At 45.3% G+C, this 12,826-nt stretch overlaps 1 protein-coding gene across 2 annotated transcripts in view; it reads left to right on the top strand.

Annotated features, from left to right (window-relative positions):
• The window catches only part of LOC135544663 (netrin receptor UNC5D-like), a 333,479-nt gene that overhangs the window by 229,072 nt on the left and 91,581 nt on the right, over positions 1-12,826 (top strand). The window lies entirely within an intron of this gene.

Genomic DNA, 12,826 nt, shown 5'->3' with positions numbered 1-12,826 from the left:
TTGCAGATCAGAACAGTCTTAAACGCAAAGTTGTTAGGATTGCTTGTGTAATCGTTGCTTTCCAGATTGAGCTTCCATAGCTGAATGCTGTGACGCTGTTAAACTTAACCCAGGAGGTTTTAGGAATGGTATCAGTTCTGTTCAGGTACAGTATTATAGAGGATCACTCCTACTGGATTTGGAGAGGGAGTAACTATGTTGGAAATATTGTAAGGTACTCAGATGAGGTAGCAGAATTGGGTCCATAAAGCATTAGGAATAAACCCAAAAGTGCAGCTCTTTGGCCTGATTCCAAACCCATGTCTGGATAAGGAGGGACTTGAAAGAATGGCTGTCAACAAAGAAGACGAGTGACCATGTTGCTGATATCTATCTTATCTATCTATCTGCAAGGAAAGGGTAAGGGGCCTATGGAGAGGAGACAGGCATTGGTTTGGAATTAGGTCTTTGCATGTGGGAATGGAGACAGGTGTATTGCAGGCCATGGTCCCAGATATACATTGGTATTGGAGTGGAGAAATGGTTGAGTAGGTTGAGAGACATGGAGAGAAAGAAGGAGAAGGGAGGTTATTTGTTCCTGACGGTATCTTTGACTGGGAGACAGTTGATACCCAGATGAAGATGGCGAGATAAAGAGAGATGGAAAATTGAGAGAGAGGGGGAAGGATAGAATATCCGTTCCACTGCTCCCTATGATGGAAAGATGGCAATGATAGTCGAAGAGGGAGAGGGAAGAAAAGAAGGAGGGAGGGGAAGCAGAGGACAAGAGGAGAGGCTATCAGTTCCCCCAAAGTCTTTGTTGAAGAGATATTTGAGGAGGAGGGGGGGGAGGCAGGAGGAGAGGGGGGAGAGAGAGGCAGGAGGAGAGAGGAAGGGAGAGAGAGGCAGGAGGAGAGGGGGGAGAGAGAGGCAGGAGGAGAGGGGGAGAGAGAGGCAGGAGGAGAGGGGGAGAGAGGGCAGGAGGAGAGGGGGGAGAGAGAGGCAGCAGGAGAGAGGGGAGAGAGAGGCAGGAGGAGAGAAGAAGGGAGAGAGAGGCAGGAGGAGAGAAGAAGGGAGAGAGAGGCAGGAGGAGAGAAGAAGGGAAAGAGAGGCAGGAGGAGAGAGGAAGGGAGCGAGAGGCAGGAGGAGAGAGGAAGGGAGAGAGAGGCAGGAGGAGAGGGGGGAGGGAGAGGCAGGAGGGGGAGAGAGAGGCAGGAGGAGAGGGGGGAGAGAGAGGCAGGAGGAGAGAGGGGAGAGAGAGGCAGGAGGAGAGAAGAAGGGAGAGAGAGGCAGGATGAGAGAAGAAGGGAGAGAGAGGCAGGAGGAGAGAAGAAGGGAAAGAGAGGCAGGAGGAGAGAGGAAGGGAGCGAGAGGCAGGAGGAGAGAGGAAGGGAGAGAGGCAGGAGGAGAGAGGAAGGGAGAGAGGCAGGAGGAGAGGGGGGAGAGAGAGGCAGGAGGAGAGGGGGAGAGAGAGGCAGGAGGAGAGAGGGGAGAGAGAGGCAGGAGGAGGGGGGAGAGAGAGGCAAGAGGAGAGAGACGGGAGAGAGAGGCAGGAAGAGAGAGGAAGGGACAGAGGCAGGAGGAGAGAGGGGAGAGAGAGGCAGGAGGAGAGGGGGGAGAGAGAGAGGCAGGAGGAGAGGGGGGAGAGAGAGAGGCAGGAGGAGAGAGGGGAGAGAGAGGCAGGAGGAGAGAGGAAGGGAGAGAGGCAGGAGGAGAGAGGAAGGGAGAGAGAGGCAGGAGGAGAGGGGGGAGAGAGAGGGCTCTCTGTTTCTGTGGAGGTCCATCATTTTGTATGAGGATCACAGTCGACCTGCAGAGACATCATCTACCTCCCACCAGGCAGGGGCTCAGAGAGAGAGAGAGAGCGAGGCAGAGGATGAATACTCAGTCATCAAGGGAGCAGAGAGAGAGAAGATGAGAGATATGGATACAGAGATACAGAGATACAGGCACAGTAGCAGAAGTAATACTCCACTACGGAGACAGAGAGACAGAAAAATATCATTGAGAAGTCAACGAGAAAGGAGCAAGAGCGACTTTAGACTTAACAGGGTTATAATAACCCCCTGCAGTTTAAGTCAATTTCTGCTCCAGTGCGTTTTTATCAATAATAGTCTGTTTCCGTTTTGCATTGGTGGCATCCCAATAGGGGAGTCTCAATCCACTAAGTCCGCCGATGACGGCCGTTGGCCTGTGCAATGGCTGGGAGCTGCAGTAGAGTGGTTATTGTGAGACGAGTGGTTTCTGTCACACACAAAAAAAAAGAACGGTTTGTGTTACAAAACTATTATGTCTCCATTCTGAAAAACGTAGACTCTCACAAACACGCACTGTTGTCGGTTTTGCTCTTTGACAACCCAAGGACGACCATGTCCCAACTCCATACAAAATGAATATGCAGTAAAAACAAAATGACTGGAGATGAATAAGGGTTATTCCACATAAAAGAATAAGGGTTATTCCACATAAAGATTGTCCCTGATGTTTTCCTGAGCTTTCCTCATAGAGAATGATTTGTATCTGTCCCATTATGGTCTCTGTGAGGGCACGGGAGGCGCCAATGGGGCCATCTCCATGTTGAAGTAGTCCATTTTCTTCTTCTACTACTACTATTATGAGTTGGTATACAAACTGAAAGGGTGCGTACTGCCACCTGGAGTTTGTTGTTCGAACAGGTATAAAGCCAGGGTTGGCTATTTACTTTCCCCTGCAGTAATGCAATGTTTGCTCACAAGCATAATTCATTCGCTGATCCCTCCTGATGACCCGGATGAAATGAGATAATCCTAATTTCACCAAGTTTAAAATGGTGAAAGTCTTCAATGGCGCTGCCCATGCTAAAATGGACTTGTTGGCCCTAGAGTCCTCTATCTATCTCTATGGCTTTCCTATATCTCTCAGATGGCGCTGCCCATGCTTTAATGGACTTGTTGGCCCTAGAGTCCTCTATCTATCTCTATGGCTTTCCTATATCTCTCAGATGGCGCTGCCCATGCTAAAATGGACTTGTTGGCCCTAGAGTCCTCTATCTATCTCTATGGCTTTCCTATATCTCTCAGATGGCGCTGCCCATGCTAAAATGGACTTGTTGGCCCTAGAGTCCTCTATCTATCTCTATGGCTTTCCTATATCTCTCAGATGCATTTTTAGAACCTTCAAAACATACTTATTTTTTTATATTTTTTGCCTTTTATTTGTTTGTTCTTCAATGTGTTTCTATGTACTAGTAGCAGTAATAATTTGTACGTATTGTTTTCTAACTACAGATGCCGTATCTTAATTTGAGTGAGGAAAGCAGGAAAATAATCCTGCAGCAACAGGAAATGTGAATTGTTATGTGGATTATAATTCATGGACATTTTTGTTAAAGTGGAAATTACACATTTTAGAAGCCTTTTAAAACCTCAAATACACAAGTTTGCATTTCCTGCTATGCAGGGAAAATTCCTACAACAACAGAATGATCAAATTAAGATATGGCATCTGTACAGGGGTCCTAAAATACATCATCAAACAGCTAGATGGTCCATTTTATTAATATCCAAACAGTTCCATATGTTAAGTTAGTAGATTTCTTATAAAAGGGTATTTGACCTACAGGGGTATGACTACTACTCACAAGCTTATTTACATGTGGGTTAATCAGACAATCTGGAGACGCCATGAACACGCGTGACTTCCAGCGTTTTAAATGACTGAATTATCATGCCTTAATGCATGCGTCCCTTTAGTTCTGGGATGACGTGTGACACACAGCTGGGATCAGACTGAAGATGTTGCTGGGAGCATGTTCCAATGTTCCACCTGTCTGCTAGGGTTCGTCTCGTGTCTGGCCCTCAGCCAGCCATCCCCCCCCCCCCAATGTCACATCGCACAAACGTTTCCCTGAAGCAGCGTTCAGAAACAGCAAATTAGTCATACGCGACCCCTGAAGCTACCCGCCTGTCGCAGCGACCCCTAACCACGCCACTTTGACAACAAGCCTCGCCTGTGTCTTCGTCCATGTGCGCGTCTGCCTCGTGAGCATCTCTAGTGTCTACGAAGAAATAGCATTTGGTCATGACGCTAAGTATGACAGAGACATCCAGGGCCGAGCGGAGCACTCACACACACAAACACTAAACCACACACACACACACACACACACACACAAAACACACACGGTGCTCTGCCAAGCTGTGCTGGGTGGATCAGGAGGCACGTGTAGCTGGCGCAGGGCTACTCCACAGACCCAGCCAGAATCCAGACAACGGCACAGAGAACCAGAGAGAGATCACAGCACAGGATCACTGCCGGGGAGAAGGATGGAGGGAAGAGAGGAGGATGGAGGGAATGGGGAGTGGTAGAATGAGGGTGTCGTGTCACGTCTGCTCCCGCTCTCCCCCCCCTCCGGCGTGTGAGGACGCCAGGCTGCCCTGCATCACGCACTCCTTCCATCCATTACGGACACCTGCCTTCCCTCGTCACGTGTATCAACGATATTGGACTCACCTGTACTCACTCATCATCTGTTTATTGCCTCCCCTATATTTGTCAGTTCCCTTGCTCTGTTCCCGGCTGCTGCATGAATTGTCTTTTGTTTGTGCTACCTGTTTGTTGACGCTGTTCCTGTCTCGTTCCATGTCCGTTATTTATTAAATGTTTTACTGCTTCATCTCTCCAGCGTCATTCCATGTGACAGAGGGGTGCAGGGAGAAGGGAAAGAAGGAGAAGGGGAGGAGAGAGGGAGAGAAAAAGAGCAGCATTATCCATGCCACCTTTAGAAGGAGAGAGTAAAGGGAAAAGAAAAGACATGGAGATAGAACAAGGGTGGAGGAGAGAGAACAAGGGTGGAGGAGAGAGAACAAGAGTGGAGGAGAGAGAACAAGGGTGGAGGAGAGAGAACAAGGGATGCTCTACTCCTCCTCAGGGTCTGTTGTCAAGGCGTCATGGCACTCTGTCAAGAGCCATTGGCAAGACCTAAGCCACAAGGAAAGACCTGAGCCACAAGGAAAGACCTGAGCCACAAGGAAAGACCTGAGCCACAAGGAAATACCTGAGCCACAGGGAAGGTCATGAGCCACAGGGAAAGTCATGAGCCACAGGGAAAGACCTGAGCCACAAGGAAAGTCATGAGCCACAGGGAAAGACCTGAGACACAAGGAAAGATCTGAGACACAAGGAAAGACCTGAGACACAGGGAAAGACCTGAGCCACAAGGAACGAGAGGGAGAGACATGGGCAAAGAGGTACAGGAAGAGAGGAAAGATAGAAAATAGGCGAGAGAGGGATGGAGATGTACAGAAAGAAGGGAGGTAAGAAAGGAATGGAGATGTACTGTGATTGACACACACACACACTAAATCCATTTAGAAGCACACAAAGAAAGAAAGCAAATGAGGGGAAAAGGGTTAAATAGTGGAATGCCAGGTCACTGATACTGTGGCTAAGCTTTTTGATCTGCACACAGTGTGGAGGATTCTTGGAGAGAGTGTGACTTCCTGATTTTCTCTTACTCCATCTCCCCCTTCAGTCAGCCCCTCACACTGGCACTCACTCAATAAGACATTAGTTTGGGAGGATTATTTGATACCATTAGTCATGGATTTCCTTGTTTGGGCCACATATTCATTCTTGGATGCACACTCACGCACACATACACATACAGGCCGACAGACAGACAGACAAACACACAACACAGCACACACACACACACATTGCTCCTTTATGCCCCTTTGCAGAAATGACGATCTGTTGCTGTTCGAAATCTACCCAAACCGCATTTTCCTTGTATTTTTCTCCATTGAGAGAGAATCTATTTCCTCTGAGAAACATGGATGTGCCCCTTAGTTGTGGCACATGCAGATGTCTAATGTGTCTCCACAGCACCAAGTGCACAGATCTGGATACTTTTTGAAAGAAAAAGGACTGCGCACAGTGGACTTCTGAATGTTCTGACTATTATTCTGTGGAATAAAGCAGAATTCAAAAAGCATATTAAAGATGATAATTGCGTCGTGTTGACTAAATCTGCATCCCAAATGGCACCCTATTCCCCTATGAGCCCCGGTCGAAAGTAATGCGATGTTGGGAATGGGGTGCCGTTTCGGGACGCAGGATAAAACATAAGTAAAGGAAATTGACTAAAACAGAGTGCCTAACCACACGATTTTATGGCCTAGTCAGCATTCACTCGCAGTTCTACAATATCTTACATTGCTTCATAGTGAGTAAAGATGAAGCACTTCTCCCAATGGACAGGGAGTCATTGTGATTTAAAAGATAGCTGAACCCAAATCCCCCTTTAGACGTCTTATTGTATTTAAATCATAAACTAAGTCGCTTGTCAGCAAGCACTTAAACTAGAGATTACAGAATCACTGACATCAATATGAAACTTTGAGACAGACAGGCAGGCAGACAGGCAGACAGACAGACAGACAGGCAGGCAGGCAGGCAGGCAGGCAGACAGACAGACAGACAGGCAGGCAGGCAGGCAGGCAGGCAGGCAGGCAGACAGACAGACAGACAGACAGACAGACAGACAGACAGACAGACAGGCAGGCAGGCAGACAGGCAGACAGACAGACAGACAGACAGACAGACAGACAGGCAGGCAGGCAGGCAGGCAGGCAGGCAGGCAGACAGACAGACAGACAGACAGACAGACAGACAGACAGACAGACAGACAGACACAGGGGGCCCAAACTGAAAGCTCAAGACTAACGGATGTCAAATGCACTTGAAAAGGATCTACCGTTTTAATGTTGTACTTTATAACAGTAATTTTTCTGGTGATGGTGCTCCCCAGGGCTATTCAGCTTATCTTATGACAGGTGTGCACAGGCCCTTAGGTTCCACAGTTGTGTTGGTTTTCGTCGCCCCTTGGTACTTGATGCTTCTGAACGGCTGTAGTGTGGACACACCTGGTTTAACTGGTAGAAATCAGTGTCAAGGATGAAAATCTGCAGGATTGCAACACTCTGTGTACCTGTGTACCTGTGTCTTATGACTTCCATATTTCTGTTTATCTGTCTCAGTAAATATCAGCCCAAACTCTCTCTGTCAAACAGGTATGACCTACAGCTGACAGTTTGACAACTGACTGCAAGTTTCAATTCTGTCTCAACCCATTTGTGGTCCTGTCTGTCTGTCTGTCTGATGTATATTGTGGATAAAGAGCTACCTGTCTAACAGAACACAGAGGTTGTTCCTTAATGGAAGCCTTTCCAACATAATCCAGGTAGAATCCAGGTAGAATCCAGGTAGGCCCCTTACTTTTTTCAATTTTTACTAACGACATGTCACTGGCTTTGAATACTACAGCGATCGAAATGACTGCAACACTTAACAAACAGCTGCAGTTCGTTTCAGAATGAGTGGCAAGGAATAAGTTAGTGCTAAATATTTCAAAAACTAAAAGCATTGTATTTGGGACAAATTGTTCACTAAACCCTAAACCTCAACTAAATATTGTACTGAATAATGTGGAAATTGAGCAAGTTATGGTGACTACAACAGTAGCTAAGATGGGGAAAAGTCTGTCCATAATAATGCGTGCTCTGCCTTCTTGACAGCGCTATAAACAAAGCAGGTTCTACAGGTCCTAGTTTTGTCGCACCTGGGCTACTGTTCAGTCATGTGGTCAGGTGCCAGAAGGGGGGACTTAGGAAAATTGCAATTGGCTCAGAACAGGGCAGCACAGCTGACCCTTGGATATACACAGAGAGCTAATATTAATAATATGCATGTCAATCTCTCCTGGTGGAAAGTGGAGGAGAGATTGACTTCATTACTACTTTTATTTATGAGAGGTATTGACATGTTGAATGCACTGAGCTGTCTGTTTGAACTACTGGCAAAGCTCGGACACCCATGCATACCCCATAAGACATGTCACAGTCCCCAAGTCCAAAACAGACTATGTAAGGCGCACAGTACAACATAGAGCCATGACGACATGGAACTCTATTCCACATCAAGTAACTCATGCAAGCAGTAAAATTTCATTTTAAAAAACTGATTAAAATAGACGTTATGGAACAGCAGGGACAGTGAAGAGACACAGGCACAGACACATGCATGCACACACACAATAACATACGCACACATACATATTGATTTTGTGTTGTAGATATGTGATAGTAGAGTAGTGGCCTGAAGGCACACACTTAATGTGATGTGAAATCTGTTGTGAATATATTGTAATGTTTTAAAAATGGTATTACTGCCTTCATTTTGCTGGAGCCCAGGAAGAGTAGCTCCTGCCTTGGCAGCAGCTAATGGGGATCCATAATAAATACAAATACAAAATGCATGCTGGGAGTGGCCCGCTGAGAGGACTCTTGGAGCCGAAAACACACACACGTCACGTGTACAGACACACAAACACACTCTCTCACTAACCCCCAACCGCGATGGGCAAGTTTGGAACAGTCTGTGAAATTAGCTTTATATAGCAGGCAGGGAGAATAAAGTTATCATAGACAGAGCTGCTTTCCCCTTCGGAGAGCGGCCCTGAAATAGTTTTGAAGACTGTTCTTTCTAAGATATCCAGCTGAGCTTCCTTATTATGCATTAATGTTCCCATATGGTCTCATATAGTTTTTTGTATACATACAGTCTGTCGCTGTTGGAGAGACTTACAAAATAAAACAACCAATTACATACCAGCCATATATTTGTTCATGATTATGGATTGAATCACAGCTTGAGATATGCATAAATAAATGGAGGTTTCAGAGCGTATCGTACACACACTATGGTTTCTGTACATCAAGGTAAAAGGATCATCCACTCAAAAAAATGTATTTAGGAATTATTTTTATTAGTCCAATGTTGATACAGTCCCAAAGTGCATGATTGCATGTCAGAAAAAAAGATATATAACTTTAAAAAATCATTGCGTTTTACATCATATGATTGAGATTGAGTCTTTTCAATACCGGGGTGTTGACGAATCACAACGCACCTTTTTGTGAATAACTGTTTTGGAACCATTTTTTTCCAATGTACTGTATCCATAGAAATAATGTGAGGGTACAATGTACTGTATCCATAGAAATAATGTGAGGGTACAATGTACTGTATCCATAGAAATAATGTGAGGGTACAATGTACTGTATCCATAGAAATAATGTGAGGGTACAATGTATTGTATCCATAGAAATAATGTGAGGGTACAATGTACTGTATCCATAGAAATAATGTGAGGGTACAATGTATTGTATCCATAGAAATAATGTGAGGGTACAATGCAGGTGGCAGACCTCCAATATACCATATCCATTTGAAACCATTTCCTCCCATTTAGTCTCTTGGTAATCTGCAGATATGTATTAAATCAAATCAAATCAAATTTTATTTGTCACATACACATGGTTAGCAGATGTTAATGCGAGTGTAGCGAAATGTGTCAGGATTTGGCCAGGGTTGTTCCGGGTTTTGGTCACTAGATGCCCCCATTGTGCTTTTTGACCTCATGTTTTTTTCCCTTGTTCCCCATTATTATTTGCACCTGTGCCTCGTTTTCCCCTGATTGTATTTAAACCCTTAGTTTCCCTCAGTTCTGTGCTCTGTGTTTGTATGTTAGCACCCAGCCCTAGTGTTCTGTGTATTCTTGTCGATTCCGGTGGATGCTCTTGTGGAATTCTGTTTTTGTTTTTGAGTATCTCTTGAGGCTTTTTTGTGCTATTCCTACCACCTTTTGGATTTGCCATTTTGTATTGAAGGACTTCTCCTTTTTTACTTTATTAAATACACCGTCTTAAGTACTGCTGTGTCTGCCTCATCTTCTGGGTTCTGCTGACTATTCGTGGCTCAGTTGGTTAAGTGACTGTTTCTCACTCCGGAGACCCAGGTTCGTAACCGGGTCCTGACAAAATGCTTGTGCTTCTAGTTCCGACAATGCAGTAATAACCAACAAGTAATCTAACTAACAATTCCTAAACTACTGTCTTATACACAGTGTAAGGGGATAAAGAATATGTACATAAAGATATTTGAATGAGTGAAGGTACAGAGCAGCATAGGCAAGATACAGTAGATGGTATCAAGTACAGTATATACATATGAGATGAGTATGTAAACAAAGTGGCATAGTTAAAATGTATTACATAAGGATGCAGGCAATGATATAGAGTACAGTATATACGTATGCATATGAGATGAATAATGTAGGGTAAGTAACATTATATAAGGTAGCATTGTTTAAAGTGGCTAGTGATATATTTACATCATTTCCCATCAATTCCCATTATTAAAGTGGCTGGAGTTGAGTCGGTGTCAGTGTGTTGGCAGCAGCCACTCAATGTTAGTGGTAGGCAGTTTAACAGTCTGATGGCCTTGAGATAGAAGCTGTTTTTCAGTCTCTCGGTCCCAGCTTTGATGCACCTGTACTGACCTCGCCTTCTGGATGATAGCGGGGTGAACAGGCAGTGGCTCGGGTGGTTGATGTCCTTGATGATCTTTATGGCCTTCCTGTAACATCGGGTGGTGTAGGTGTCCTGGAGGGCCGGTTAGTTTGCCCCCGGTGATGCGTTGTGCAGACCTCACTACCCTCTGGAGAGCCTTACGGTTGAGGGCGGAGCAGTTGCCGTACCAGGCGGTGATACAGCCCGCCAGGATGCTCTCGATTGTGCATCTGTAGAAGTTTGTGAGTGCTTTTGGTGACAAGCCGAATTTCTTCAGCCTCCTGAGTTTGAAGAGGCCCTGCTGCGCCTTCTTCACGATGCTGTCTGTGTGAGTGGACCAATTCAGTTTGTCTGTGATGTGTATGCCGAGGAACTTAACTTGCTACCCTCTCCACTACTGTTCCATCGATGTGGATAGGGGGGTGTTCCCTCTGCTGTTTCCTGAAGTCCACAATCATCTCCTTAGTTTTGTTGATGTTGAGTGTGAGGTTATTTTCCTGACACCACACTCTGAGGGCCCTCACCTCCTCCCTGTAGGCCGTCTCGTCGTTGTTGGTAATCAAGCCTACCACTGTTGTGTCGTCCGCAAACTTGATGATTGAGTTGGAGGCGTGCGTGGCCACGCAGTCGTGGGTGAACAGGGAGTACAGGAGAGGGCTCAGAACGCACCCTTGTGGGGCCCCAGTGTTGAGGATCAGCGGGGAGGAGATGTTGTTACCTACCCTCACCACCTGGGGGCGGCCCGTCAGGAAGTCCAGTACCCAGTTGCACAGGGCGGGGTCGAGACCCAGGGTCTTGAGCTTGATGACGAGCTTGGAGGGTACTATGGTGTTGAATGCCGAGCTGTAGTCGATGAACAGCATTCTCACATAGGTATTCCTCTTGTCCAGATGGGTTAGGGCTGTGTGCAGTGTTGTTGAGATTGCATCGTCTGTGGACCTATTTGGGCGGTAAGCAAATTGGAGTGGGTCTAGGGTGTCAGGTAGGGTGGAGGTGATATGGTCCTTGACTAGTCTCAAAGCAAAGCACTTCATGATGACGGAACAGGAACAATGGTGGCTCTTGAAGCATGTGGGAACAGCAGACTGGTATAGGGATTGATTGAATATTTCAGCCAGCTGGTCAGTTACCTTAGCTTTCTGAATAACAATCCCTATCTCATTGGCATCATCATATGTCCTCCCTATTGCCAGTCTGAAATAGATTACAGTGGTTTGTGAAAGTATTCACCCCATTGGCATTTTTCCTATTTTGTTACCTTACAACCTGGAATTAAAATGGATTTTGGGGGGGTTTGTGTCATTTGATAAATTCATTAAAAATCCTACAATGTGTTTTTTTTTGTTTTTTTTCTCATTTTGTCTGTCGTAGTTGAAGTGTACCTATGATGAACATTTACAGGCCTCTCTCATCTTTTTAAGTGGGAGAACTTGCACAATTGTTGGCTGACTAAATACTTTTTTGCCCCACTGTATATACAGAGATCATGTGACAGATCATGTGACACAGATTGCACACAGATTGACTTTATTTAACTAATTATGTGACTACTGAAGGTAATTGGTTGCACCAGATCTTATTTAGAGGGTTCATAGCAAAGGGGGTGAATACATATGCACGCACCACTCGATTTTTTTTAAACAAGTAATTTTTTCCATTTCACTTCACCAATTTGGACTATTTTGTGTATGCCCATTACATGAAATCCTATTAAAAATCCATTCAATTACAGGTTGTAATGCAACAAAATAGGAAAAACGCCAAGGGGGACAAATACTTTTGCATAGTCAAAATGATACCGTAATTGCTGGACTATTAAGCGCACCTGAATATAAACCGCACCCACTGAATTATTAAAAAATATGTATTTTGTAAATAAATAAGCCGCACATGTCTATAAGCCGCAGGTGCCTACCGGTACATTGAAAAAAATGAACTTTACACAGCCTTAAACGAAACACGGCTTGTAACAAAAATGAATAGGCTTTAACGAAACACGGCTTGTAACAAAAATTAAACAATAGCCTACCAAGAAAGTCATTGGTCACTATCTTCCTCCTCCTGTGCACTGAAACCACTGAAGTCATCTCCTTCGGTGTCGGAGTTGAATAGCCTCAGAACTGCTTCATCCGATGTTGGATCGCTGCCCTCTTCAACACGCAGCAGTCCAGCCTTTCGAAACCCGTTGAGGATAGTGGATTTTTTGACAATGCTCCACGCTGTCAGCAGCTCTATTTCCTTTTCCAACAGCCAGATCGATCGCCTTCAACTTGAAAGCTGCATCATATGCATTTCTCCGTGTCTTTGCCATGATGAGGGTGACAAAATGACTACCGTAATCAGAATGATGGGAAGTTTGAGCGCGCTCGATTTACGTCACATTATGTGACGGTGCTCAGTTTTTTGGCGGCATGAATCTTGTGAAAGCGGGAAAAATCCATAAATTAGCCGCGTCA

Source organism: Oncorhynchus masou, chromosome 8 (assembly GCF_036934945.1).
Source record: "Oncorhynchus masou masou isolate Uvic2021 chromosome 8, UVic_Omas_1.1, whole genome shotgun sequence".
Taxonomy (NCBI): Eukaryota; Metazoa; Chordata; class Actinopteri; order Salmoniformes; family Salmonidae; genus Oncorhynchus; species Oncorhynchus masou.
This window is presented reverse-complemented; position numbering and strand designations above follow the sequence as displayed.